The sequence below is a fragment of the Lissotriton vulgaris genome, unplaced genomic scaffold (genome assembly GCF_964263255.1).
Source record: "Lissotriton vulgaris unplaced genomic scaffold, aLisVul1.2 SCAFFOLD_2884, whole genome shotgun sequence".
NCBI classification, from domain to species: domain Eukaryota; kingdom Metazoa; phylum Chordata; class Amphibia; order Caudata; family Salamandridae; genus Lissotriton; species Lissotriton vulgaris.
Genome location: NW_028255264.1, coordinates 210,891 through 238,428, shown reverse-complemented (window position 1 = coordinate 238,428; position 27,538 = coordinate 210,891). Strand labels below are relative to the sequence as shown.

General features: G+C 46.3%; 1 pseudogene; it reads right to left on the bottom strand.

The window, feature by feature from the left end:
• Window positions 1-4,931: 4,931 nt before the first annotated feature.
• On the bottom strand, window positions 4,932-25,293 carry LOC147659185 (uncharacterized; annotated as a pseudogene).
• Window positions 25,294-27,538: the final 2,245 nt, after the last annotated feature.

The following is a 27,538-nucleotide window of genomic DNA, read 5'->3' as shown; positions in this document are numbered from 1 at the left end:
CCTGAAACCGGTCCCCGGGAGCTTGTTTCCTTCCCAGTGTAAGAATTGGCTTTTGTAGTTTGGTTTGCCCTGTTCCCATCATGCACTGGGACAGGAACAGACTAATTTGCATACAGCCAGGTTCTGAAACTGGGATGGTGCAGTGAGCTAAAAAACGGTGTTGGATCTAGCCCTGATCTCTTGACTGGGTAAGAGCTTTCTGCTTAATTCAGAGACTCTGTCCCTCACCACCCCTTGTTGTAAATACCTTTATCAGTAAAGCTGTCTGGAAATCTAGTGGTCAGAAAATGTGTTGCCAGTAAATGACGTGTGTTACTCTATGATGTTTTAATAATATATGAGTGACCCACAGCCGCCATGCACAGTTCAGTTATCAATGATTTCATTTGAAATACTGCAGCGATGATATTAATGATGTTACAGAACATGTCACGAGTGATGTAATATGTGGGGTAATTAGCTGTGCATGGGGAGGGTATGACTTATAGTTACTTTAGGGCACAGGTTATAGTTACCAAGGATAATTATAACTGGTGAATTTTTGTGTTTTTTCAGTTTGAAATGCAACACTGTCACTGAAATTCTCATCTAACTATATTGTCAGTTTAACCTTTGTTTTTTCACTGAATTTTTATGGCACTTTTTAATGTAAAGAAAGATATTATTACAACTCATAACTGTAACGTCACTTTACCCTTTGTATTTTTTCAGAGAATTTCTAGGTTTTTTTTAACATAAAGGATTCTTTTATTACGATACATAAATCCTGCGCGTGCCGCAACACAGCCTTTGCTTGTGTGTGTCGTGTGGCCAGTCACAGGTCCTTTTCTGATGCCCGGCCCTGCCTTAAACTCCCAGAGTGAAAAATAGAAAGTTTGCCTATGCCTCCAAACTACTTAAAGTACATACTAATTCATGTACGAGTAAACCACAGTTTGTTAGTTTACACCAAACATTTTATTTTTGTCAATTCGGTACTCAGTTTAAAACTGAGTACCAAATTGACAAAAATAAAATGTTTGGTGTAAACTAACAAACTGTGGTTTACTCGTACATGAATTAGTATGTACTTTAAGTAGTTTGGAGGCATAGGCAAACTTTCTATTTTTCATATTGTGAGGCCCTGCCTACCCTCTTTCCCATTGGGCCCAGCCACCCCTGTGTGTTTTAAACTCCCAGAGGGCAGCCAACCCCCAGGCACACGGTCATTAAGTTAGAGGTTTTGCAGACAGGCCCTGCGTCCAACCCCTCTCATACAAGTAGCCCCACCCCACACATGGCCTTTGGCCATACACGTCGTAAGATTGGCTGCAGGGTGGCATGTGACCAGGCCCTGCACCCAACCCCATGCAAGCAGCTAAATCCGCCCCATACACGACCTTCTGGCACACGCAGGGAGCGGTTGGTTTCAATGTCCTGGGTGCACTCAGGTAGACTAACGATTTTGTTAAAGAGTCACAACATCGAAATATAACAAGTGGACCTATTGGCTCCATCAAGTGGTGAGAATATAAATCTACATAATGCATATATAGCATAATAGATATATAAATCATCCTTCTCCAAAAATCATTATTGTGTTTATTCAAATCTATATTTCAGAAATTCACACACTGCAATGTTTAATAATAGTAATAATTACAAACATGTTTAATAAGGTTTTAATTTAAAAAAAAATCATGTCTGTGAGTCTTTTGTTTTACATAGGGTTTATTATCAAAGCAGTTTGTGGTCTGCAAAATGTTAAAAGAAAGAACCAGAGATTATTTTTTTAAATAAAACCAACATATCTCTGAATCTTTCTTTTAACATTGTTTCAGCTCACAAAACGGAATCAGAAAAAACACAAGAGGGCCTTGCACTCCAGCTGAAGACCATAGAGCTCCAGGTAGGAGTGTTTTTAAAAAGTATGGTAAGTTCTCCGGGGGTCATGGATTCAAAGACCCAGGAGACTTCATGTTTTTTTAGAAATGTTGTTGGAAAGCTGCTGCACTCAATGCAGCCCCCCACAACGTTACTAACATGCTTTCTGCCTGCCTTCTTGGAGCACCCAAGCTGCAAAAATATCCTAAAAATCTCCTGCAGGGCATTAGAGGGAACTCTTTCAAGGAGCAATAAATAATAAACGTGTGCCTTATGCCTCTCATTTATTCTTTTTAAAATTCTTTTTATTTATGGTGTTCTGTGCAGCTCCACCCGAGCCTTTATAGGCCCCGGGGACCCCACCCCAGGGCTGTACTCATTTATTTAGGGAAGGGGCTCTTACCTCTGCGGGACCCCAACCCCCGGGAGGTTTTCTATTATAGCTTTTGAAGATTCACTAAACTACTTTCACATTCAATGCAATGGTATGGTTTTGCCCCAGTGTGTGTTTGTTTGTCTTTGTAGGTCTGGTATTTAACAAAAGCTCTTCACACATTCACTGAACTGAATGTTTTCCCCTGTCTATGTTCATTGATGTCTTTGTAGGTGTTCTGCTTGAGTTTTCGGATTAGATAGGACCTGCTCATCAGAGCATTACTAACTCAGCCAGAACGTTACCATCTCCCCCTCCCTAGGACCTATTTACAATAGGTAACACTCTACATCTACCACCTAAGGACAGGGAATTCCTAATATACATACCCAGACCTCCTATAATGTCAACCAATCAGCGGCCTCGCGGTCCCAGACGGACCCAGACCTCTCTACCCTGACGGCAGTATCAGATTCGGCGGCCTCGCGGTCCCAGACGGACCCAGACCTCTCTACCCTGACGGCAGTATCAGATTCGGCGGCCTCGCGGTCCCAGACGGACCCAGACCTCTCTACCCTGACTGCAGTATCAGATTCGGCGGCCTCGTGGTCCCAGACGGACCCAGACCTCTCTACCCTGACGGCAGTATCAGATTCGGCGGCCTCGCGGTCCCAGACGGACCCAGACCTCTCTACCCTGATGGCAGTATCAGATTCGGCGGCATCGCGGTCCCAGATAGACCCAGACCTCTCTACCCTGACGGCAGTATCAGATTCGGCGGCCTCGCGGTCCCAGACGGACCCAGACCTCTCTACCCTGACGGCAGTATCAGATTCGGCGGCCTCGCGGTCCCAGACGGACCCAGACCTCTCTACCCTGACGGCAGTATCAGATTTGGCGGCCTCACGGTCCCAGACGGACCCAGACCTCTCTACCCTGACGGCAGTATCAGATTCGGCGGCCTCGCGGTCCCAGACGGACCCAAACCTCTGTACCCTGACGGCAGTATCAGATTCAGCGGCCTCACGGTCCCAGACGGACCCAGACCTCTCTACCCTGACGGCAGTATCAGATTCGGCGGCCTCGCGGTCCCAGACGGACCCAGACCTCTCTACCCTGACGGCAGTATCAGATTCGGTGGCCTCGCGGTCCCAGGCGGACCCAGACCTCTCTACCCTGACGGCAGTATCAGATTCGGCGGCCTCGCGGTCCCAGACGGACCCAGACCTCTCTACCCAGACGGCAGTTTATCCTATGATTATCATTACATAAAGGGATCCGTCTCACTATTCATCAGGGGTATAGTACTACAATATTCTGGATCACACAATGATTGCCAATTTGGATGATGTACAGCCTATCCTTCAATCCAAGAGCTCCTCTCTCCCTTATTCAGCTATCACTTACCTGATCAGGGGTAGCATCTGTTCACAGTAATATCTGACTAGAAGAACAGGTTACCTTTTCATACAAGAATACGAGGCACACTGGTTCACTATGCAAAGGTTATTATCAAATATAAGTTCTCCTCTACCCCCTTGCTCAGTTACCATTCACATGGACGGGAGATGCATCCGTTCACCTGACTGCACCTGACTAGAAGAAAGGTTAGCTTCATTAATAATCACAACCTCTGCACAATGGTTCACTAAGAACTGGGGTATCTTTATTACAATAACAACAATAGCAACACATAATAGACACATACACAGATCTGCAAGGTCTCTGTAAAGACCACATCCACATCTAACTAACAGGGACTGTAAATAGACTGCACACCGCTGAAAGGAAAAGGATTAGCAATGCAATAAAACATTACAGTAGGGAATCTAACCTAGGAAATAAAAGCAAGGTTAAGGTGTAAGTGTAAAGCAAACTAGTTTAGAACACCTCACCCTATTAGGAGGACTGTTTCTCTCTCTCTCTCTGGTGGAATCAGGGCTCTCTCTCTCTCCCTCCATCACCACAGCTTCACTCCCACTCCTCCATTCACAGAATCCACTGCAACTGACTTGAACGGTCCCAAACACCAACTGACACTCCTCCTCTTCTGCACCTCGCTAATATGGAATGCTCTCCTCTAGTGGAAAGTTCCAGTCAATAGCCTCCTCCCATCACTTTCATGCACCAGGCTCCTTGCGCTAGACGCTCTCACAGTGATCAGCTGCTTGTTTCATCTAGAGACTTGAGCCCAGGGACACTTCTTGATTAGATTCAGCTCTGGCCGGTTCTCTCGGGTTTGCAAAGAGCGAACAACACCTCATAACTAAAACATTACCTTTACCCTGCAAGCATCTCAGTACTGCAGGGACAGAAAGCAAAATGGAGTCTCTCTAGTTCTGGGCCTTGTAGGCCTGAGAAGGATGAAATAACACTTAGCTCTGTCAGAGTACATACACAAACCATACCAATATGTAATATAAAGTCAAGACAACAGGATCCACCCTCTACTATAGGTAGAATCATGAAAGGACACACAATTATGTCAAAGCCAATAGGCAATAGATGGATTAGAGTCAAGAATAAGGGATCTATCATCATATTAAGCAGCTATCCTCTAGTTTATGCTTCTAGGTATGGCAAAAAGGCCTTAAAAGGACCAACACAAGGCAAGAATAGAGATTCAGGATGGTAGCAAGCTTAAAGTCACCATCACTCATAAATAGAGCCCAAAAATCGAGCACTACAGTAGGTCTTATAAGTGGCTCAAGTTCTTCACAAATTCAGTGCGATTTAATGGCTTTGCCCATGTGTGTTCTTGGTGGAATCCTGAGATTTGAGGAATCTCTAAAGCTACTTCAACATTCTTTGAAATTGTATTGTTTTTCCGCAGCGTGTGTTCGCAGATGTGTTTGGAGGTTTGGAGGGTTGATAATTGACTAAAGCTTTTCACACTTTCACTGCACTTGAATGGTTTTTCCCTAGTGGGTGTTCGCTGATGATGCCTAAATGCTGAAGAGTAACTGCAACTCCTTCCACATTCATGCGATTATGTAGTCATTTACTGTGTGTGTTTGCTGAAGACTCTGTAGGTCTGGTAATCGACTAACGCTCTTCACACATTCGCTGATGCTCATTTACGTGTGCTGATTTAATAAAGCTCTTCACAGCAACTGATTGGATTTGCCCTGTGTGTGTTTACTGATGAATCCTTTCTACTAAAGAGTCACTAAAACTACTGCCACATTCACTGCAATAGTATGTTTTTTCCACATTATGTGTTTGCAGATGTCTTTGTAGATGTGATAACTTATTAAAGCACTTAGCACATTCACTGCAATGGTATGGTTTTTCCCCTGTGTGTGTTTGCTGATGTCTTAGGAAAGATGATGAGTGACTAAAGCTCTTCACACATTCACTGCACTTAAATGGCTTTTCCCCTGTGTGTGTTCGCTGGTGTACTTGTAGCTGTGATAACCAACTAAAGCTCTTCATGCATTCACTGCACTTGAATGGCTTGACGCCTGCGTGTGTTTGCTGATGAATCCTGAGATTTGAGGAATCACTGAAACTACTTCCACATTCACTGCAATCATAGAGTATTTCGCCAGTGTGTGTTCATTGATGACTTCGTAGAATTGATAATCGACTAAAGCTCTTCACACATTCACTGCACTTGAATGGCTTTTCCCCTGAGTCAGTTCGCTGATGAATCCTTAATTTTAAAGAGACCATAAAAGCACTGCCACATTCACTGCAATGATATGGTTTTTCTACTGTGTGCCTACGCAGATGTGTTTGGAGGCTTGATAAGTGACTAAAGCACTTTGCACATTCACTGCACTTGAATGGTTTCTCCCCAGTGTGTCTTCGCTGATGTGTTTGTAAGTTCGATAACTGACTGAAGCTCTTCACACATTCATTGCACTTGAAGGGTTTTTTCCCTGTGTGCGTTCGTTCATGAGTCCTTAATGCAGAGCAATGACTAGAGCTTCTTCCACATTCATTGCAATGGTATGGTTTTTCACCTGTGTGTGTTCGCTGATGAATCCTTAACGCTGAGCAACATCTAAAACAACTTCCACATTCATTGCAAACATATGGTTTTTCCCCTGTGTGTGTACGCTGATGTATTTGTAGGTCTGGTAAATGACTAAAGCACTTTGCACATTCACTGCACTTGAATGGGTTTTCCCGTGTGTGTTCGCTGATGCTCTTTTAGGTGTGCTGATTGACTAAAGCACTTTGCACATTCACTGCACTTGAATGGTTTTTCCCCTCTGTGTGTTCACTGATGAATCCTTAATGATGAAGAGTCAATAAATGCCCTGTCACATTCATTGCAATGGTACGGCTTTTCACCTGTGTGTGTTCGCTGATGGCTTTGTAGGTTTGATAACTGCCTAAATCTCTTCTCACACTGACTGCACTTGAATGGCTTATAAGAAACAAAGTAATCAGCATAGTTACTAGTCCGTAGAATACAAAGGGTGAAAGCTAAAGCGAAGAAGGCTAAATAACAACTAATTCTCACCCTCCCTCGCTAGTATATTATGTTATATCTAAGAAGGTCTCTTTGGGTTTTAGCAGGGCGGCCCCATACCCCAGATCCTAGTGGTAAGGGAGCACATCATCTTCCACCAGCTCTCTGCATGCAAAGCACCATCAAGTGTGTGCATTCTCTGTGTGTTGCAATATTAAATGCGCCTAAAGCCAGAATTTGGCCACAGCTGCATGTATGTTATGTCTCGAACGTGCGAAGATCAGACTTTACAACAACCACTGTGTTGAGATATCCTTGAAGGCCTCGGCACTCACTGTACAGACACAGCTCACCAAGCAAAGCTGATATCAGAGCAACAACATATTATTCTCGTGTGAAGCAAAACATTCTACTAGGCTCAAAGCTAAAGTACCAATTATGTGCCATGTGCAGAAGCAGCAGAAAGGTAAAATGGCGTTTAAACTCCTAATAAGCTCATGCTAACTTAGCACAGTGTGTAGGCAAAGCATATCTATATGACAGTACGAAAGAGCAGCCCTGTCCATGTGTGATTACCATTTGCTCTTCAAAGGCAGCTTCACCTTTGAAGCTCGCTTTTTGGGTGCACAACTACTCTGGCCATCATTTCAGGAAGAAGCCACCTCTCTTCCCTCTACAGGTCCTTTGTTTGTTGAGTGGTTCTCACATATCCCCAGGAGGGCAGAAGGCTACCTAGAGGATGGCAGCTTTTGTGCAACGTGAACGGCTACTGGAAAACCTTTGGCAACAATTACATTAAATTCTGCTTGAAGAACAAGTCCGTATAATGCAATAATTTGTTTGATAACTTGAAGTAACGTATTTAGTAGTCCCATCCGGAAGGTAGCCCTGCTGGGTTGCTAGAGTTAGAGCTAGTAGCCCAATCGATCTACTAACCTTTCCACAGCAAAAACAAGAATGTGGAGCTTTACTGTCAGGACATTTGAAGTCAATAAAACAGAAGCCATTCTTTTTAGTATAATATATCCCACCTTCAGAAAAAGGAAGGTTTTAGGCTTTGCCATTGCATTGAATGGCAAACTCGGGTTAGCAAGTTAAAAATGCTCTGCCAGCCAGCAGTGGTGGACTGGGAATCATGCTTTACTTGGTGGTGGCACAATAACCTCTGCAGTCCACGGGGGCAGGTAAGTTACAGAGACTAGATACCCTTGGTACCACATACTAGGGGCATATGAGTAGGTTAACTTATGCCAATTGTGGGTAAACCTGCTAGACATACACACATTCAGAGTAAAAAAACCAGCAGCATCAGTCCAAAGGTTTGGGGGTGTCCTTTAAACTGGATTTACAATGAAGAAGTATTCACAATGGACAGCACCTGCACTTCTTTCATTCACAGGGAACAGCACCTGCACTTCTTTCATTCACAGGGGACAGCACCTGCACTTCTTTCATTCACATGGGACAGCACCTGCACTTCTTTCATTCACAGGGGACAGCACCTGCATTCACAGGGGACAGCACCTGCACTTCTTTCATTCACAGGGGAGACACCGGCAGTTCTTTTATTCACTAGTGAGACACCGGCACCTCCTTTATTCACAACTCTGGCCGAACTGGAGGAGAAGCGGAAGACACCAAATTGCTCTCCGGAGAGCTTTAAGTTGGTCACCATTGAGGAGGTCCTAAAAGGCTTAGCCTTGGGAAAATCAGGGTCTCCCAATGATTCATGCCCCCCAAAAATCATGGCTCTCCTAGCCAAGAGCTGTGCCCCAGCAATTTATGACATCTTCAATTGCTCTATATCTACAGGTATAATTCCATCCCCCTGGAAAGAAGCAGTGGTCCGCCCTATTCTTACGAAACCTACAGCAAACCCCGCAACCCTTAGCAATTATCTGCCTATTTCCCTTTTACTTCTCTTGGGGAAACTCCTGGAAAATATCATAAATCATCAACTTAGTTCCTATTTGGAACAGAATGAAATCCTGGATCATTCACAGTCCGGTTTTCGCTCAGGCTTTAGTACAGAAACTGGCGTTCTGGAGGTTACCGACTCATTAAGACAGACTATAGACTCAGGCGGTTCAGCGATACTGATGCTTTTAGATCTCTCCCCAGCTTTTGACACTATCTCTCATACTAAGCTAGCGGAGAGACTATCTGATTGCGGTATCAAAAGAACAGCCTTAAAATGGCTACAACACTTTTTGTCGGAGAGAACACAAATGGTTACCTTAGGTCCCTATTCCTCGGCCGAAATGCCCTTAGAGAAGGGGGTACCACAGGTTCCTGTCGGAGTCCTACCCTCATTAATATATACATGGCCCCTCTGGCTCAGATTGTGGAACAGCTGGGCTTTGAAATCATCTCATATGCGTATGATACTCAGCTTATGTTCACTATCGGGAAATGTCCAGAGTTAAAAAAAACACGCTTCGCCAATGGTATGAAGCTGATCTCAGACTGGATGACTGGGAATTACCTTCAATTCAATCCAGGGAAGACGGAGATCATGTTAATGGGAAAAGCTCCGGACATCTGGTCAGACGACTGGTGGCCAGACCAATTGGGCTCTGCTCCCTCCCCCAAACCTTCCGTAAGGAACTTAGGAATAAAATTGACCGATTCCTGTCCATGAAAGACCTTATTGCGACCACGACCAGCACATGCTATTACAGTCTCTGACTCCTTTGGAAAATATTTCTGTTTATACCTACCTCCCATCGTAGGACTTTAGTTCATACAATGGTAACTAGCCGTTTAGACTATGGCAATGCCCTGCTGGCAGAAGTGGGTGAGACTATCCTGGCCAAATTACAGATTGCTCAGAACACAGCCGCAAGGATGATCTTAAATCGCCCGGCGGGCTCTTCGTCAACCCTGTTGCTTAGAGAACTGCACTGGCTCAATGTGAAAAAAAGATCTTTTTTCAAAATCTGCTGCCTAACTCACAACGCTCTTAACGATAAAGGCTCCCGCTACTTGCAACTTAAACTGATTAAATACTGCCCCTGTAGGAGGCTTAGATCCAGTACACAGGGACTGTTACAAGTTCCTCGAATCTGACTCACCCGGACAGGAGGGAGAGCCTTTTCCTATCTGGCCCCAGATATTGGAACCAGCTCCCACAGGCTCTACGAGCCACATCGAGTTATGGCACTTTTAGGAAACATCTGAAAGCTTTCCTATTCTAAGTAATGCCCTGGTCTGGCTCCACTCTAGCAGACGTCCAGTCTCTAGTCAGCGCCGAGATGGCCCAGGGTGATTTGAGCGCTTAATAAATACTTAACCTAACCTTAACCTAACAAGGGACGGCACCTGCACTTCTTTCATTCACAAGGGACAGCACCTGCACTTCTCTGTGACAGCACCTGCACTTCTTTCACTCACAAGGGGCAGCACCTGTACTTCTTTCATTCACAGGGGACAGCACCTGCACTTCTTTCATTCACAAGGGACAGCACCTGCACTTCTTTGTGACAGCACCTGCACTTCTGTCATTCACAGGGGACGACACCAGCACTTCTTTCATTCACAGGGGACAGACAGCACCTGCACTTCTTTCATTCACAGGGGACCGCACCTGCACTTCTTTCATTCACAAGGGACAGCACCTGTACTTCTTCCAGTCACAAGGGACAGCACCTACACTTTGTGACAGCACCTGTGCTTCTTTCATTCACAGGGGACGACACCTGCAAATCTTTCATTCACAGGGGACAGAACCTGCACTTCTTTCATTCACAATGGAGATACCTGCACTTCTTTAATTCACAGGGACGGCACCTGCACTTTTTTCATTCACAAGGGACAGCACCTGCACTTCTTTCATTTACTGGGGACAGCACCTCCACTTTTGTCATTCACAGGGATCATCACCTGCACTTCTTTGTGACAGCACCTCCACTTCTTTCATAGCACCTGCACTTTTTTCATTCACAAGGACCAGCGCCTGCACTTTTTTCATTCACAGGGGACAGCACCTGCACTTCCTTCATTCACATGGGAGACACCTGCACTTCTTTCAAGAGCAAATGTTGTGAAGGAAGTGACCCAACTAGGGCCACCTGGGTCACTCTCGACCTCCTATAAACTTCAAAGAATGAAGAGTTAATGACACAGTAGAGAATAGAAGCAAACTAGTTTATTCACAAAGTACCCTGCACTGGAAATCAATCTGACCAGCCTCCTATGAGGGCTGACGCGGGACTGACTCTTACAGTCATAAAGTTACATTATGTATGTTGCGGAGCCCACAAAGAACCGCCTATTATGGAAAAACACTGGTAGCCATCATAATAAAATGGGGGTACAGAACATACGTTTCGATTCCACAGCCTGGCACAAGTTATCTACTGCCCAAGGTCGTCTATCTTATCCTCCCCACTAGACAGGTGGGAGAAGGCCTCTATGTAACAGAAAAGGCATGCATTAACAAGCAAGATTCAACCTTTGAGAAACAAAACTTACCAAGGACCATTTCTGGTAAAGGTTTCAAGTAAAATTTTGGATTATAATACAAAATGGCGTCTTCGAAAGCTAAAATGGTGGAACAGATGTCAACCTACCTAACGTAACATCTGTACTTATTAATTGCATATGCATACAGCAAGAATATATTACGAAGTAGCTACTTAAATGCTAACATAATATCAGGTAACATACGAGTAATATGGGAGTAATACATTTCAACTCTAACAGACCCTCCTTTTAGCATTTATTAGCTAACACGGACATCTTTATTCTTGCTATCAGGTAAAGGTCGTTACAAATATAAAAAAAGGGACAATAGATGAATACAGGCGATAACATGTCAAGTACGAATATAAGTATATATGCATAGCAAACGAGTGGAAGAAAAGGACACTAAACATCAGTAGTACGAGTAACATCAGGAACAGAACCGGCAAGAGAAGTAGTTGAACCAAAAACACTCATCTATTTGCATAATAGTATCAAGCTTCTTTTGAAGCATTATAGTTGAATTAATATCATGAACTGAAATCCTTTTGGGAGAGAAATATGTAGCACAGTATGAACAGCATAAGGGAAGGCACCGACTCAAGACACAGCAACAAATGAAAAGAACAATTAAATATATCACCTTTTCTAGAATCCAACCCCAACCACCAAATAAAGACCAACTCAAATTACCGCTCTCCAATCCTCGAACATTTTACAAAATGTCTAAAATATGCTGAGTGATATTCCTTTCCTTATTCGGGATACCGACCACACACTGCTCTCCTATTATTGCGCAAGCACCACCGCTCTTAGCTAGAATAAAATTGACCGCTTATCTTGTTTGCTCAGAGTATATGTGTTGGACTTGGCCCTTCTGGCAGGTTCACCCCAAAACTTTTTGCTTTTAATTGTGACTTGTGTTAGTGATTTTTGGCTTCTGCACACTTTGCCACTGTGTCCCAGGGTAAAGTGCGTGCGTGTAGTGAGGTTGGCCTGCCCTCCCGTAGGAATGCATGGGGAATGTATGTGTCCATGTTAGTTCCTGATGTGTGGAGAGTGCAGGGTCGAGTTTGGTATGTACGGACTCGTGATATTAAATGCTGCGCAATGATGTGTGCAGCGTTATTGTGTCTAGTGTGGAAGTGCCACTTCTAGAAGTCAATTGCAAACACAACAGTGATGGACAGAATGTGGATCAATGTCACACTTTCACCCCAGTCAAAAGATCTGGGCCCAGAACGGAATCAAGCATCCGAGGACCGGCCCGGTTTCTTTGGTCTGGGGTGAATGTGTGACATTGATCCACATTCTGTCCATCATTGTTGTGTTTGCAATTACCGCTCTAAGTGTACTGGGGATGCTCAGACGTGAGTCCCAGGCACTCCACAACACTGGAATCAAGCTAGCCGGGCTGACGAGAGGTGTTACCTCGAAACCGGGCCGGTCCTCGGATGCTTTTTTCCGTTCTGGGAAGGACATGGCTTTTGTAGTTCGGACTGGACTGTTCCCATGGGGCACAGGGTCAGCGCTGATTTGCATATCGCCATTGTCTAACCCAGGGTGGTGTGGAGTGGAAAAACGATGGATTTGGGCCCATATCTTTGGACTGGGGTGAATGTGTGACATTGATCCACATTCTGTCCATCATTGTTGTGTTTGCAATTACCGCTCTAAGTGTACTGGGGATGCTCAGACGTGAGTCCCAGGCACTCCACACCACTGGAATCAAGCTAGCCGGGCTGACGAGAGGTGTTATCTCGAAACCGGGCCGGTCCTCGGATGCTTGTTTCCGTTCTGGGAAGGACATGGCTTTTGTAGTTCGGACTGGACTGTTCCCATGGGGCACAGGGTCAGCGCTGATTTGCATATCGCCATTGTCTAACCCAGGGTGGTGTGGAGTGGAAAAACAATGGATTTGGGCCCAGATCTTTGGACTGGGGTGAATGTGTGACATTGATCCACATTCTGTCCATCATTGTTGTGTTTGCAATTACCGCTCTAAGTGTACTGGGGATGCTCAGACGTGAGTCCCAGGCACTCCACACCACTGGAATCAAGCTAGCCAGGCTGACGAGAGGTGTTACCTCGAAACCGGGCCGGTCCTCGGATGCTTGTTTCCGTTCTGGGAAGGACATGGCTTTTGTAGTTTGGACTGGACTGTTCCCATGGGGCACAGGATCAGCGCTGATTTGCATATCGCCATTGTCTAACCCAGGGTGGTGTGGAGTGGAAAAACGATGGATTTGGGCCCTGATCTTTGGACTGGGGTGAATGTGTGACATTGATCCACATTCTGTCCATCATTGTTGTGTTTGCAATTACCGCTCTAAGTGTACTGGGGATGCTCAGACGTGAGTCCCAGGCACTCCACACCACTGGAATCAAGCTAGCCGGGCTGACGAGAGGTGTTACCTCGAAACCGGGCCGGTCCTCGGATGCTTGTTTCCGTTCTGGGAAGGACATGGCTTTTGTAGTTCGGACTGGACTGTTCCCATGGGGCACAGGGTCAGCGCTGATTTGCATATCGCCATTGTCTAACCCAGGGTGGTGTGGAGTGGAAAAACGATGGATTTGGGCCCAGATCTTTGGACTGGGGTGAATGTGTGACATTGATCCACATTCTGTCCATCATTGTTGAGTTTGCAATTACCGCTCTAAGTGTACTGGGGATGCTCAGACGTGAGTCCCAGGCACTCCACACCACTGGAATCAAGCTAGCTGGGCTGACGAGAGGTGTTACCTCGAAACCGGGCCGGTCCTCGGATGCTTGTTTCCGTTCTGGGAAGGACATGGCTTTTGTAGTTCGGACTGGACTGTTCCCATGGGGCACAGGGTCAGCGCTGATTTGCATATCGCCATTGTCTAACCCAGGGTGGTGTGGAGTGGAAAAACAATGGATTTGGGCCCAGATCTTTGGACTGGGGTGAATGTGTGACATTGATCCACATTCTGTCCATCATTGTTGTGTTTGCAATTACCGCTCTAAGTGTACTGGGGATGCTCAGACGTGAGTCCCAGGCACTCCACACCACTGGAATCAAGCTAGCCGGGCTGACGAGAGGTGTTACCTCGAAACCGGGCCGGTCCTCGGATGCTTTTTTCCGTTCTGGGAAGGACATGGCTTTTGTAGTTCGGACTGGACTGTTCCCATGGGGCACAGGGTCAGCGCTGATTTGCATATCGCCATTGTCTAACCCAGGGTGGTGTGGAGTGGAAAAACGATGGATTTGGGCCCATATCTTTAGACTGGGGTGAATGTGTGACATTGATCCACATTCTGTCCATCATTGTTGTGTTTGCAATTACCGCTCTAAGTGTACTGGGGATGCTCAGACGTGAGTCCCAGGCACTCCACACCACTGGAATCAAGCTAGCCGGGCTGACGAGAGGTGTTATCTCGAAACCGGGCCGGTCCTCGGATGCTTGTTTCCGTTCTGGGAAGGACATGGCTTTTGTAGTTCGGACTGGACTGTTCCCATGGGGCACAGGGTCAGCGCTGATTTGCATATCGCCATTGTCTAACCCAGGGTGGTGTGGAGTGGAAAAACAATGGATTTGGGCCCAGATCTTTGGACTGGGGTGAATGTGTGACATTGATCCACATTCTGTCCATCATTGTTGTGTTTGCAATTACCGCTCTAAGTGTACTGGGGATGCTCAGACGTGAGTCCCAGGCACTCCACACCACTGGAATCAAGCTAGCCAGGCTGACGAGAGGTGTTACCTCGAAACCGGGCCGGTCCTCGGATGCTTGTTTCAGTTCTGGGAAGGACATGGCTTTTGTAGTTTGGACTGGACTGTTCCCATGGGGCACAGGGTCAGCGCTGATTTGCATATCGCCATTGTCTAACCCAGGGTGGTGTGGAGTGGAAAAACGATGGATTTGGGCCCAGATCTTTGGACTGGGGTGAATGTGTGACATTGATCCACATTCTGTCCATCATTGTTGTGTTTGCAATTACCGCTCTAAGTGTACTGGGGATGCTCAGACGTGAGTCCCAGGCACTCCACACCACTGGAATCAAGCTAGCCGGGCTGACGAGAGGTGTTACCTCGAAACCGGGCCGGTCCTCGGATGCTTGTTTCCGTTCTGGGAAGGACATGGCTTTTGTAGTTCGGACTGGACTGTTCCCATGGGGCACAGGGTCAGCGCTGATTTGCATATCGCCATTGTCTAACCCAGGGTGGTGTGGAGTGGAAAAACGATGGATTTGGGCCCAGATCTTTGGACTGGGGTGAATGTGTGACATTGATCCACATTCTGTCCATCATTGTTGAGTTTGCAATTACCGCTCTAAGTGTACTGGGGATGCTCAGACGTGAGTCCCAGGCACTCCACACCACTGGAATCAAGCTAGCTAGGCTGACGAGAGGTGTTACCTCGAAACCGGGCCGGTCCTCGGATGCTTGTTTCCGTTCTGGGAAGGACATGGCTTTTGTAGTTCGGACTGGACTGTTCCCATGGGGCACAGGGTCAGCGCTGATTTGCATATCGCCATTGTCTAACCCAGGGTGGTGTGGAGTGGAAAAACAATGGATTTGGGCCCAGATCTTTGGACTGGGGTGAATGTGTGACATTGATCCACATTCTGTCCATCATTGTTGTGTTTGCAATTACCGCTCTAAGTGTACTGGGGATGCTCAGACGTGAGTCCCAGGCACTCCACACCACTGGAATGAAGCTAGCCGGGCTGACGAGAGGTGTTACCTCGAAACCGGGCCGGTCCTCAGATGCTTGTTTCCGTTCTGGGAAGGACATGGCTTTTGTAGTTCGGACTGGACTGTTCCCATGGGGCACAGGGTCAGCGCTGATTTGCATATCGCCATTGTCTAACCCAGGGTGGTGTGGAGTGGAAAAACGATGGATTTGGGCCCAGATCTTTGGACTGGGGTGAATGTGTGACATTGATCCACATTCTGTCCATCATTGTTGTGTTTGCAATTACCGCTCTAAGTGTACTGGGGATGCTCAGACGTGAGTCCCAGGCACTCCACACCACTGGAATCAAGCTAGCCGGGCTGACGAGAGGTGTTACCTCGAAACCGGGCCGGTCCTCGGATGCTTGTTTCCGTTCTGGGAAGGACATGGCTTTTGTAGTTCGGACTGGACTGTTCCCATGGGGCACAGGGTCAGCGCTGATTTGCATATCGCCATTGTCTAACCCAGGGTGGTGTGGAGTGGAAAAACGATGGATTTGGGCCCAGATCTTTGGACTGGGGTGAATGTGTGACATTGATCCACATTCTGCCCATCATTGTTGTGTTTGCAATTACCGCTCTAAGTGTACTGGGGATGCTCAGACGTGAGTCCCAGGCACTCCACACCACTGGAATCAAGCTAGCCGGGCTGACGAGAGGTGTTACCTCGAAACCGGGCCGGTCCTCGGATGCTTGTTTCCGTTCTGGGAAGGACATGGCTTTTGTAGTTTGGACTGGACTGTTCCCATGGGGCACAGGATCAGCGCTGATTTGCATATCGCCATTGTCTAACCCAGGGTGGTGTGGAGTGGAAAAACGATGGATTTGGGCCCTGATCTTTGGACTGGGGTGAATGTGTGACATTGATCCACATTCTGTCCATCATTGTTGTGTTTGCAATTACCGCTCTAAGTGTACTGGGGATGCTCAGACGTGAGTCCCAGGCACTCCACACCACTGGAATCAAGCTAGCCGGGCTGACGAGAGGTGTTACCTCGAAACCGGGCCGTCCTCGGATGCTTGTTTCCGTTCTGGGAAGGACATGGCTTTTGTAGTTCGGACTGGACTTTTCCCATGGGGCACAGGGTCAGCGCTGATTTTCACATCGCCATTGTCTAACCCAGGGTGGTGTGGAGTGGAAAAACGATGGATTTGGGCCCAGATCTTTGGACTGGGGTGAATGTGTGACATTGATCCACATTCTGTCCATCATTGTTGTGTTTGCAATTACCGCTCTAAGTGTACTGGGGATGCTCAGACGTGAGTCCCAGGCACTCCACACCACTGGAATCAAGCTAGCCGGGCTGACGAGAGGTGTAACCTCGAAACCGGGCCGGTCCTCGGATGCTTGTTTCCGTTCTGGGAAGGACATGGCTTTTGTAGTTCGGACTGGACTGTTCCCATGGGGCACAGGGTCAGCGCTGATTTGCATATCGCCATTGTCTAACCCAGGGTGGTGTGGAGTGGAAAAACGATGGATTTGGGCCCAGATCTTTGGACTGGGGTGAATGTGTGACATTGATCCACATTCTGTCCATCATTGTTGTGTTTGCAATTACCGCTCTTAGTGTACTGGGGATGCTCAGACGTGAGTCCCAGGCACTCCACACCACTGGAATCAAGCTAGCCGGGCTGACGAGAGGTGTTACCTCGAAACCGGGCCGGTCCTCGGAAGCTTGTTTCCGTTCTGGGAAGGACATGGCTTTTGTAGTTCGGACTGGACTGTTCCCATGGGGCACAGGGTCAGCGCTGATTTGCATATCGCCATTGTCTAACCCAGGGTGGTGTGGAGTGGAAAAACAATGCATTTGGGCCCAGATCTTTGGACTGGGGTGAATGTGTGACATTGATCCACATTCTGTCCATCATTGTTGTGTTTGCAATTACCGCTCTAAGTGTACTGGGGATGCTCAGACGTGAGTCCCAGGCACTCCACACCACTGGAAGCAAGCTAGCTGGGCTGACGAGAGGTGTTACCTCGAAACCGGGCCGGTCCTCGGATGCTTGTTTCCGTTCTGGGAAGGACATGGCTTTTGTAGTTCGGACTGGACTGTTCCCATGGGGCACAGGGTCAGCGCTGATTTGCATATCGCCATTGTCTAACCCAGGGTGGTGTGGAGTGGAAAAACGATGGATTTGGGCCCAGATCTTTGGACTGGGGTGAATGTGTGACATTGTTCCACATTCTGTCCATCATTGTTGTGTTTGCAATTACCGCTCTAAGTGTACTGGGGATGCTCAGACGTGAGTCCCAGGCACTCCACACCACTGGAATCAAGCTAGCCGGGCTGACGAGAGGTGTTACTTCGAAACCGGGCCGGTCCTCGGATGCTTGTTTCTGTTCTGGGAAGGACATGGCTTTTGTAGTTCGGACTGGACAGTTCCCATGGGGCACAGGGTCAGCGCTGATTTGCATATCGCCATTGTCTAACCCAGGGTGGTGTGGAATGGAAAAACGATGGATTTGGGCCCAGATCTTTGGACTGGGGTGAATGTGTGACATTGATCCACATTCTGTCCATCATTGTTGTGTTTGCAATTACCGCTCTAAGTGTACTGGGGATGCTCAGACGTGAGTCCCAGGCACTCCACACCACTGGAATCAAGCTAGCCGGGCTGACGAGAGGTGTTACCTCGAAACCGGGCCGGTCCTCGGATGCTTGTTTCCGTTCTGGGAAGGACATGGCTTTTGTAGTTCGGACTGGACTGTTCCCATGGGGCACAGGGTCAGCGCTGATTGCATATCGCCATTGTCTAACCCAGGGTGGTGTGGAGTGGAAAAACGATGGATTTGGGCCCAGATCTTTGGACTGGGGTGAATGTGTGACATTGATCCACATTCTGTCCATCATTGTTGTGTTTGCAATTACCGCTCTAAGTGTACTGGGGATGCTCAGACGTGAGTCCCAGGCACTCCACACCACTGGAATCAAGCTAGCCGGGCTGACGAGAGGTGTTACCTCGAAACCGGTCCGGTCCTCGGATGCTTGTTTCCGGTCTGGGAAGGACATGGCTTTTGTAGTTCGGACTGGACTGTTCCCATGGGGCACAGGGTCAGCGCTGATTTGCATATCGCCATTGTCTAACCCTGGGTGGTGTGGAGTGGAAAAACGATGGATTTGGGCCCAGATCTTTGGACTGGGGTGAATGTGTGACATTGATCCACATTCTGTCCATCATTGTTGTGTTTGCAATTACTTCTAGAAGTTGGCATGTCTGTGTAATTTATGTGTATTGGCTGTCTGGCTTGTGATTGGCTGGAGCTGGCTGGTGAACCTGGCTCCAGGAGTCAGGATGGGCCTGCCCCGGTGGTGAGTGGAGAGATCTGCATGATTGATGTGAGGGAGGAGTGCACTTGGGACCTGAATAGGGCTGGGATTTCCCCACACAATGCTGGCTCCGCCCCCTGTGGTGCAACTGATGACCCTAGCCTGACTAGTGAATGGTGGGAGGGGCTGAGCACACCAGAGTGCTCCAAAACCAGCTGCAACTGGTTTTCCCCCCACCCTGCAGACACAGACAAAGGATTTGTGTGTATAAAAAGGGGCTGTGACCCCTTGAAAAATGTTCTCTTGCCTGATCCTAAATTGGAGGGGGGCCTGCTGCTGCTGGGCGCCAGGATGAACCGCCACTGGGGACTGCCTCCCTGTCTGGAGGGCCCTGTGAGCTGGCCACTAGGTCCAGTCTTTGCCCCCCCACCTCATGAAAGACTGTTTGCTGAGCTTTGCCCTGGACTTGGGTCTTTGGTTCCTTTAGTGCCTGGGAGCACTGTGCTGCTTTCCTTGGTAGCCCTGAAAGAGAGAACCCCCTGTTGAGGGATTCCCTTGTGAGGGTAGTTGTTAGCAGCGTGGGTGCCTACCCCGCTTATTTTCCGATTTGTGGCTCCTTGATTGTCCCGGGTGCCATCCCGCCATTTTTGCTGAGTTTGTATCCCTCCTGACGGGTGCCCACGCGCCAGGGACTTTCTATTAATTGTAACGGGAGCCCACCCCGTGTTGAAATCACTGCCAGCGGCTCGGGAGCTGAGAGGGCCATTTCCCCCGTGGTTGCTGTCGTCCCCGGATCGCCGCGCTGGGATTGGCCACAGCGTTGGGCATCACCTAGCAACCCAGGGGCTCGACCCGGAAGTGTTTCCCCGAGAACCGGAAGCTGACGGGAGCCCACCCCGCGCTCTGGTAAGGAAATGAGAAGTGAGCCGAGCATCGAGCCCAGGCGGGAGACTTCCCCGCCTTGGACTCGGGTCACAGAAGCAGTAGAGCCCCGGAGGACATCCGGGGAAGGAGAATGGCTGCCGACGCCAGCAGGGGCTCCCGGGGCATGAGGAGAGCCTCGCATCACCATGGCAACCCAAGAGAAAGATGGCCGCGACGTCGGAGCCTCAGCGCAGCAGAGCCCGGTGAGTGTTGACGGGCGGGGGAGAGCTCCGGGCATGTCCATAGAGCCTGAGAGGCTCCACTAGCTCCTCATTAACTGAGAGCGGCCCCGGTTGGCAGAGAGCCACTCCCCCAAAGTTGACGCACCTTTGTTTAGAGCCCACAAGGGCTCCGGGGGCCATTGTCTTTTGAGTCCCCCTGTGAGGGACTCCAACGTCGGGGGCACTCCTTTTGTTAGAGAGCGGACCCGGAAAGCAGCGGGCCGCTCCCCCTTTACCTTCGTTCCCGGGGGGGCATTGTTGTTCCGAGCCCCGTGGCTCCAAAGTTAGTGCCGGCATTTCTTCTGAGCCCAGCTCGGCGATCCCCGGATGACAGCAACCCCGGGGGAAATGTTCCTCTTTGCTCCCGGGCCGCCAGGGGTGGGCTCCTGTTACAATTAATAGAAAGTCCCTGGCGGGTGGGCACCCGTCAGGAGGGATACAAACTCAGCAAAAATGGCGGGGTGGTACCCGGGACAATCAAGGAGCCACAAAGTGGCAAATAAGCGGGGTAGGCACCCACGCTGCCAACAACTACGCTCTCTTTCAGGGCCACCTCATGGGTGATGTGTTGGTCTACGCGCGTTTCAATGGCAACACCACCTTCTTCAGGACAAATACTTGTTATAAAATGAATCTCAAACAACAAACCAAATGGGTTAATCTATAGCTACCAAGCCAGTGGAGAAATAATTTCAAGTACGACAATAAGAACAGCCTTCGTGCAGCCTTTAGCAATGCCTCCAAATATTGTGCAGGGAAGCAAATTATTATCCTATAACAGGCCTTTTTGTGTAATTTCTTTTGCACAAATAGGAATAGACTCAAATGGCTGTATAAGTTGCGCATCCTCTCGCCAAGGTTCTATCCGTAAAAAAACTTTAACACCTCCACTGTGTTTATTACCACAGACAGCCGTCGGCAAAACTCCTACTAATGGGCTCTGTTCTGGTCCGGCATGCCGGTTTGAGCCCATTAGTCCCTTTTATTTTTTGTGTGAGTGATGCAAGAGAGGAATAGAGATCTAGACAAAATGAGCCTTTCTATTGCTTAATACACCTAAAATGTGAAACACTTTGGGGCTTAGAGGCTGGATAAAGAACAACATCAGGAAACAAACGCAAATTTAAAGCACATTTTATTTATTCACTAAAAAATGTTTAAAAATGTAATTTCCAAGTTCCATATATCTGTTTAAAAATATTTACACTTTCAGCCATTTCCGAGTTTAGTTACAAACTGATAGTGGGAAAAACACATGATGTATAAAAACTGATACCAAAACCTTTTTACATTATTTTATGTTTCTTGTTTTTAAATCAGGCCGTGGACCTTTCATGTGAAAATTATTATAAGGGCCTGATATCACTTCTTGTGATGCACTGCATGTGATGTCATGTTGATTTGCATATGATAATGGGCTCCTGCACTATTTTCCTTACTTGTGCCCTGTTTATTGGCACTAAGAGGAAGGGGTCCCAGCGTGAGTGTGATGTAATGAGAACAATTCAAAAAAATGGTGGCGTGAAGTTGATGACCAAACAGGTTATTGTCGACGTTTCGACCCTCAAAAGTTCGCAGGGATTAGTTGTGCCCTTGCTGTGGGGTCTTCATCAGGACAAAAAGAGGGGCAGGCAACCTGATTAGTGTATATAAAATAGAGAAGAGTTATAATTATTGGTAGTGGGATATACCTCACATTATGTATTCAAGACCAATAAACGCACACATAGCTAAACCAGAGAGTTTAGCGTTACGGTAATTGTGAATCCTTAACTAGGCAGGCGTAACCATTTGGTACTACCTGCATGGGGAGATTCTGAGATAGGTAGGGACAGTTATTTTTGGGGGTAGGTCAAAACCGTCATCATACATTTGAAAATTGAGAATATATCGGATTGGTTAAATCGAGCGTTTGGAGCTGCGAACTGGCCCGGGGAGTGGTGACTATGGCATTATCTAAAACAAGATGCTGAAACCACCAATTAATAGGGAATGCCTCATTGTTATTAGTCGCGGTTTACCTTGGTTGGTAAATAAATTGGCACGACATGGGTCTATAGCTATTAAAAATAAATTAATATAAATTCACAGGTATTCAGCCCATTTTTTCTGGTGATGTTACACATTGACATGTATTTGTCTGCTTCTTCTATTTTTAGGTGAATACAAATCAATTGCCGTTCCCCCTCCTTCCATTTCTTTCTTTTTCTCCCCCTTTCTTTGTCTCTCTCGCTTACTTTATCTCTCCTCTTCTCTATCTCCCACACACTCCTGTTAGCTTTAGCTTCATGAATATCACTGCCACTTCTGGCATTCATACAACAAATCCTTCAGAATATTTGAGACATAGGGGACAATCAGTGTGGAAGACGAGTTCCTGGGAGTGCAAATGATTGACCTAGCACATATATGCTTTTGATCTGAGATTTCACTATTTCACCACATTCTTCACAGAGAGTCTGCTGCTTACAGTGGCTCAATTCTGGCAAGTTTGGCAAGTCAGCAAATGAATAGGGAGAGCCAAGTCGGAGAGGAGCCAAGGGTCACACTTAGATTTAAGGCTCGAGGCACAAGCTGATCCATCAACTGATAACAGTCTGTAAAAGATGCAGCAAACGTTACTGAAAAACAAGGTATATGCTCTGTTATATTGAAAAAAGATGTATTTGTTGAACACCTGTGCTTCGCTTTAGTTCATTACATATACTGCAGTGGCATTTGGTAACAGTAATACATACATATTACCAATGACGTTTACCATCTCCAGAACCCTGACAACATGTCCACTCTGGGTGCGTTGGGTTTACAGGTTTTAATCCGACAAGTTAGCTGAAAGTACAGTTGTTAGTCCCAATATTGTTCAGCGTTGCTTTTACAGGAAGTGTGATCAGGTGCGATTGAATGTTTTACTTTGTATCTTATCTTCACCAAATAAAAATAAACAATGTTTCTTTTCATTTACTCCACAATGTGCTCGTCTCCCACTGTGTATCCTGATACATCATGTCGCTTTACTATGTGTTCGGATGTGAACAATCACTGGGCACTAACACTTTTATAATTCTGCAAATACTGTTATCTGTTTTTCTTCTTTACTGCTAGTCCGGTCTTTTATCATCTGGTATTTCAAGGTCCCACTTACTTTGAATTTGATCTTTTTCCATAATTCATTCCTCTTATAATAACTGCACTGTTCAGCTCTTGTCTATGTCCTCCCTCAGATGGGTCAATATTATTTTTGATGTTCTTAAGAACTTTTCAGAGTCTCTGCATCTCTAGGATTATTTCCATTGAGTTAAGTGAAGCAGTGTATTCACTGAGGGTTGTATGGGATTGAAAATTGATAAAAGCACTTCACACTTTCAGTGCCCTTCTATCTTTTCCCCGTGTGTGTTTGCTGATGACTTTGTAGCTCTGATAATCGACTAAAACTCTTCCCACACTCCTGTGTGAGTTTGTTGATGATACCTTAATGCTGAAAAAAAATGAAAACTACTGTCACATTCACTACAATTATAGGCATTTTCTCCTGTGTGTATTCGCTGATGTGTTTGGAGGTGTGATAAGTGACTAAAGCAATTTGCACATTCACTGCACTTGAATGGCTATTCCCCTGTGTGTGTTCGCTGATGAATCATTAATGTTGAATTGAGTAATGACTAAAAATGCTTTCACATTCATTGCAATGGTATGGTTTTTCTCCTGTGTGTGTTCGCTGATGATTCCTTAATACTGAAGAGAAGCGAAAACTACTGTCACATTCACTGCAATGATAGGGTTTTTCCCCTGTGTGTGTTCGCTGATGACTATTTAGGTCTGATAACCTACTAAAGCACTTTGCACATTCACAGCACTTGAATGTTTTTTCCCCTGTGTGTGTTCGCTGATGACTATATAGGTTTGATAATTGACTAAAGCTCTTCACACATTCACTGCACTTGAATGGTTTTTCCCCTGAGTGTGTTTGATTATGTCTTTGAAGGTGTGATAACCGACTAAAGTTTTTTGCACACTCACTGCACTTGAATGGTTTTTCCCCTGTGTGTATTCGCTGATGTATTTGGAGGTTTAATACGCGACTAAAGCTCTTCACACATTCACTGCACTTGAATGGTTTTTCCCCTGTGTGTGTTCGTTGATGTCTTTGTAGGTCTGATAACTGACTAAAGCTCTTTTCACATTCACTGCACATGAATGGTTTTCCTCCTGAGTGTGTTTGATTATGTCTTTGAAGGTGTGATAACTGACTAAAGTTCTTTGCACACTCACTGCACTTGAATGGTTTTTCCCCTGTGTGTATTCGCTGATGTTTTTGGAGGTTTGATAAGTGACTAAAGCTCTTCACACATTCACTGCACTTGAATGGTTTTTCCCCTGTGTGGGTTCGTTGATGTCTTTGTAGGTCTGATAACTGACTAAAGCTCTTTTCACATTCACTGCAAATGAATGGTTTTTCCCCTGAGTGTGTTTGATTATGTCTTTGAAGGTGTGATAACTGACTAAAGTTCTTTGCACACTCACTGCACTTGAATGGTTTTTCCCCTGTGTGGGTTCGTTGATGTCTTTGTAGGTCTGATAACTGACTAAAGCTCTTGACACATTCACTGCACTTGAATGGTTTTTCTCCTGTGTGTGTTTGAATATGTCTTTGAAGGCTTGATAACCGACTAAAGTTCTTTACACATTCACTGCACTTGAATGGTTTTTCTCCTGTGTGAGTTTGCTGATGTCTTTGTAGTTCTGATAACCTACTAAAGCTCTTGACACATTCACTGCACTTGAATGTTTTTTGTCCTGTGTGCGGGTGCTGATGAAGCTTGAGAAGTGATGAAAAACTAAAGCTCTCGCTGCAGGTGTATGATTCTTCTTTCTTAGTTAGTGTCTGTGGGTCGGGTATATATTTGTCTACATCCCATGACTGCATTTCCTGATGGGCCGACATGTCTGATAAAGCACTTGGGTTTTTCTCACACACTTTATATGTGTGCAGTATTTTGCACGTTTGATTTCTGTTTTAACAATAAAATGCGATAGCCACCAAATATTTGCCACTCTCCTCATATGTAGAAGGTGTCTTTGTAGGTGATTGTGCCTTTAGATTGGATTATGGCTATGCACGATTGCGGGTAAAGATGAATCTTCCTTCTGGCCAGTGCAAATAGGGACAGTCTATTGTATTGTAGATATAAGAACTCCTCTTTCCTTTACCCGTCAGTTGTCTGGCTCCGCTCTGTTGTGCTCTTCTCTGGTTACTGTGGTTCGGCTAGAAAGAGTTTACTATTCACCTAGAGCACGGAATGATGGCTTGTCATCATATTAGAAAACGGAGCACTGCGGTAATCTCACCATACAGATCCCATGATCAAAGTTGCTATTGGACACTTGTTTATACAGGAGGCGGTTTGTTATTGTAGTTGCCTTAATTTTAGCAAGGTCATTTCTTCGTCTTGTGGCGTGGAGGTGCACAGCTCAGACTCTTACAATCACTGAACTGCCCTTGATGCTTCACCGGGATCTGTCAGTTTGTGTGCAGGTTCCTCTGTCGCCGACTGCGCTGATGTTTTCCTGAATATTGGAGCTTATTATTTCTGCTATTATTGAAGAGTTACAGCCTTCGCTTCATTATTGATGGTCAATTCACACATTCAAGGCTTGTTTTCTGTTGGATGTAAAGATATTTAAAATTACTAAATGGAAACATAATGGAATGAGAATTCAGAATGTTTAACTGGTTGTAAAAGAAACTCCACACAATGCAGCGCAGCCCTCCCCCCGCGAGGCTACGCTACGTGGCGCAACAGTAAGGGAACAGGAGAGCACCATATTTTCAGAGATACGGCTCTCTCCTTTCCTTTCCCTTGCGCCGGCACTGATTACAGAGCGCCTGCGCCATGCACACACCTTAGCACCAGAGCACTAGGGTGTGTGGGTCTGTGAGTACAGCATGGGTTTTGTACAGGAAGGACACCCTTCCTGTACAAATTACTATGCCTCGACACGAGGGAAAGCTTTTACCATTTTTCATACGTGTTGCACAGTGCAGCACACATGCAAAGTCAGAAACGGAAGAAGAAATGAAAGCATTTCTCCTTCCTTGCACCTAGTTTTGTGGTTGCACGAGAACACCCATGCACCCCCCTTGGCAGGCCCCCATGGCACAAAGTAATGCGAAACAATGCTATGTACAGTGTCACATTACTTTAACATTATTTCCAGTGCTAAACAAGTTTAGCGCTGGAAAGTAAATTAGGAAAAAAGATTTTGCGCCATTTTGTTCCTCTTTTGTCACGCAAACACAGTGCAAAATCTTAGTAAGTCTCCCCCTTCTTCTTTATTGCTTTTGAAACTTAGCAAGGAATATTTCATCATACACAGATATTTAACTAAATGTTCTGTTGATCAGGTGACATCTTATTAATGTCTGGAAAAGAGGTGATTTACCAATGTTTACAGAGTAACTGAGCAAAGTAAGGGCGCTCACGTAGCACCCAAGTGCTTGAGGTATAGCTTAAGATAGAGGCACATGCTCAAGATTTAATTTAAACAACAGTAGAGTATAGAAAAAGAGATGGATGAGGCTGGGCTGTAAAATTTCCCGTAACTCTTTACGAAGTATACAACAGAAGTAACTCCATTTACACACTTTTTCTCATTCTTTCCGATTTACTTAAGATCATCTCAAATACCAACTCCTGTCTTTACCTCGCTGTTCAAAAGTCACCTTTGACACTTTCAACAGCTCCCTTGGTTCAAGCATTTCTGGTTTCTTCTAACTTGGAAGATTGGAACATTATTGTGGGTTGAGTGGGGTTTCCTATCACCATAACATCTGTCCATCTCCCTGAAACTAGTGTAGCTTACAGCACCCGTTTCTAGCCCTGAAGGACAACTTTAAAAAGCAAGTCTTTAGTTCTTCCTAAGTTAGATAAAGTTCTGTAAGATGCAACTCCTTCTGGGGTTTTTGTGTAAAACAGAGCGAGGTGTTCACTGTAAGGCCCGTCCTTTACATTATAAGCGCAGATAAGGCAAACAAACGTTGAGTCATATAATTTAATATGCAACGATATCAGTCATTTACTACGTATAGAGAATCCATCACAACCAATAATTTACCTGACATATCCCCACAGCAGATGTGTGCCTATTACTCTTTTCCCCCCTTTTCCAACATTACATGGCATCTGGCATGATGTTGTCCTTTTGGGGCCCAGGATGCCATTTGTGACCGGATGGGCATTTTGAAGAGTGGCAGGAGGTGTCAGTTATCCACAGGTGATGCGGCATTTCTACCTTTCCATAT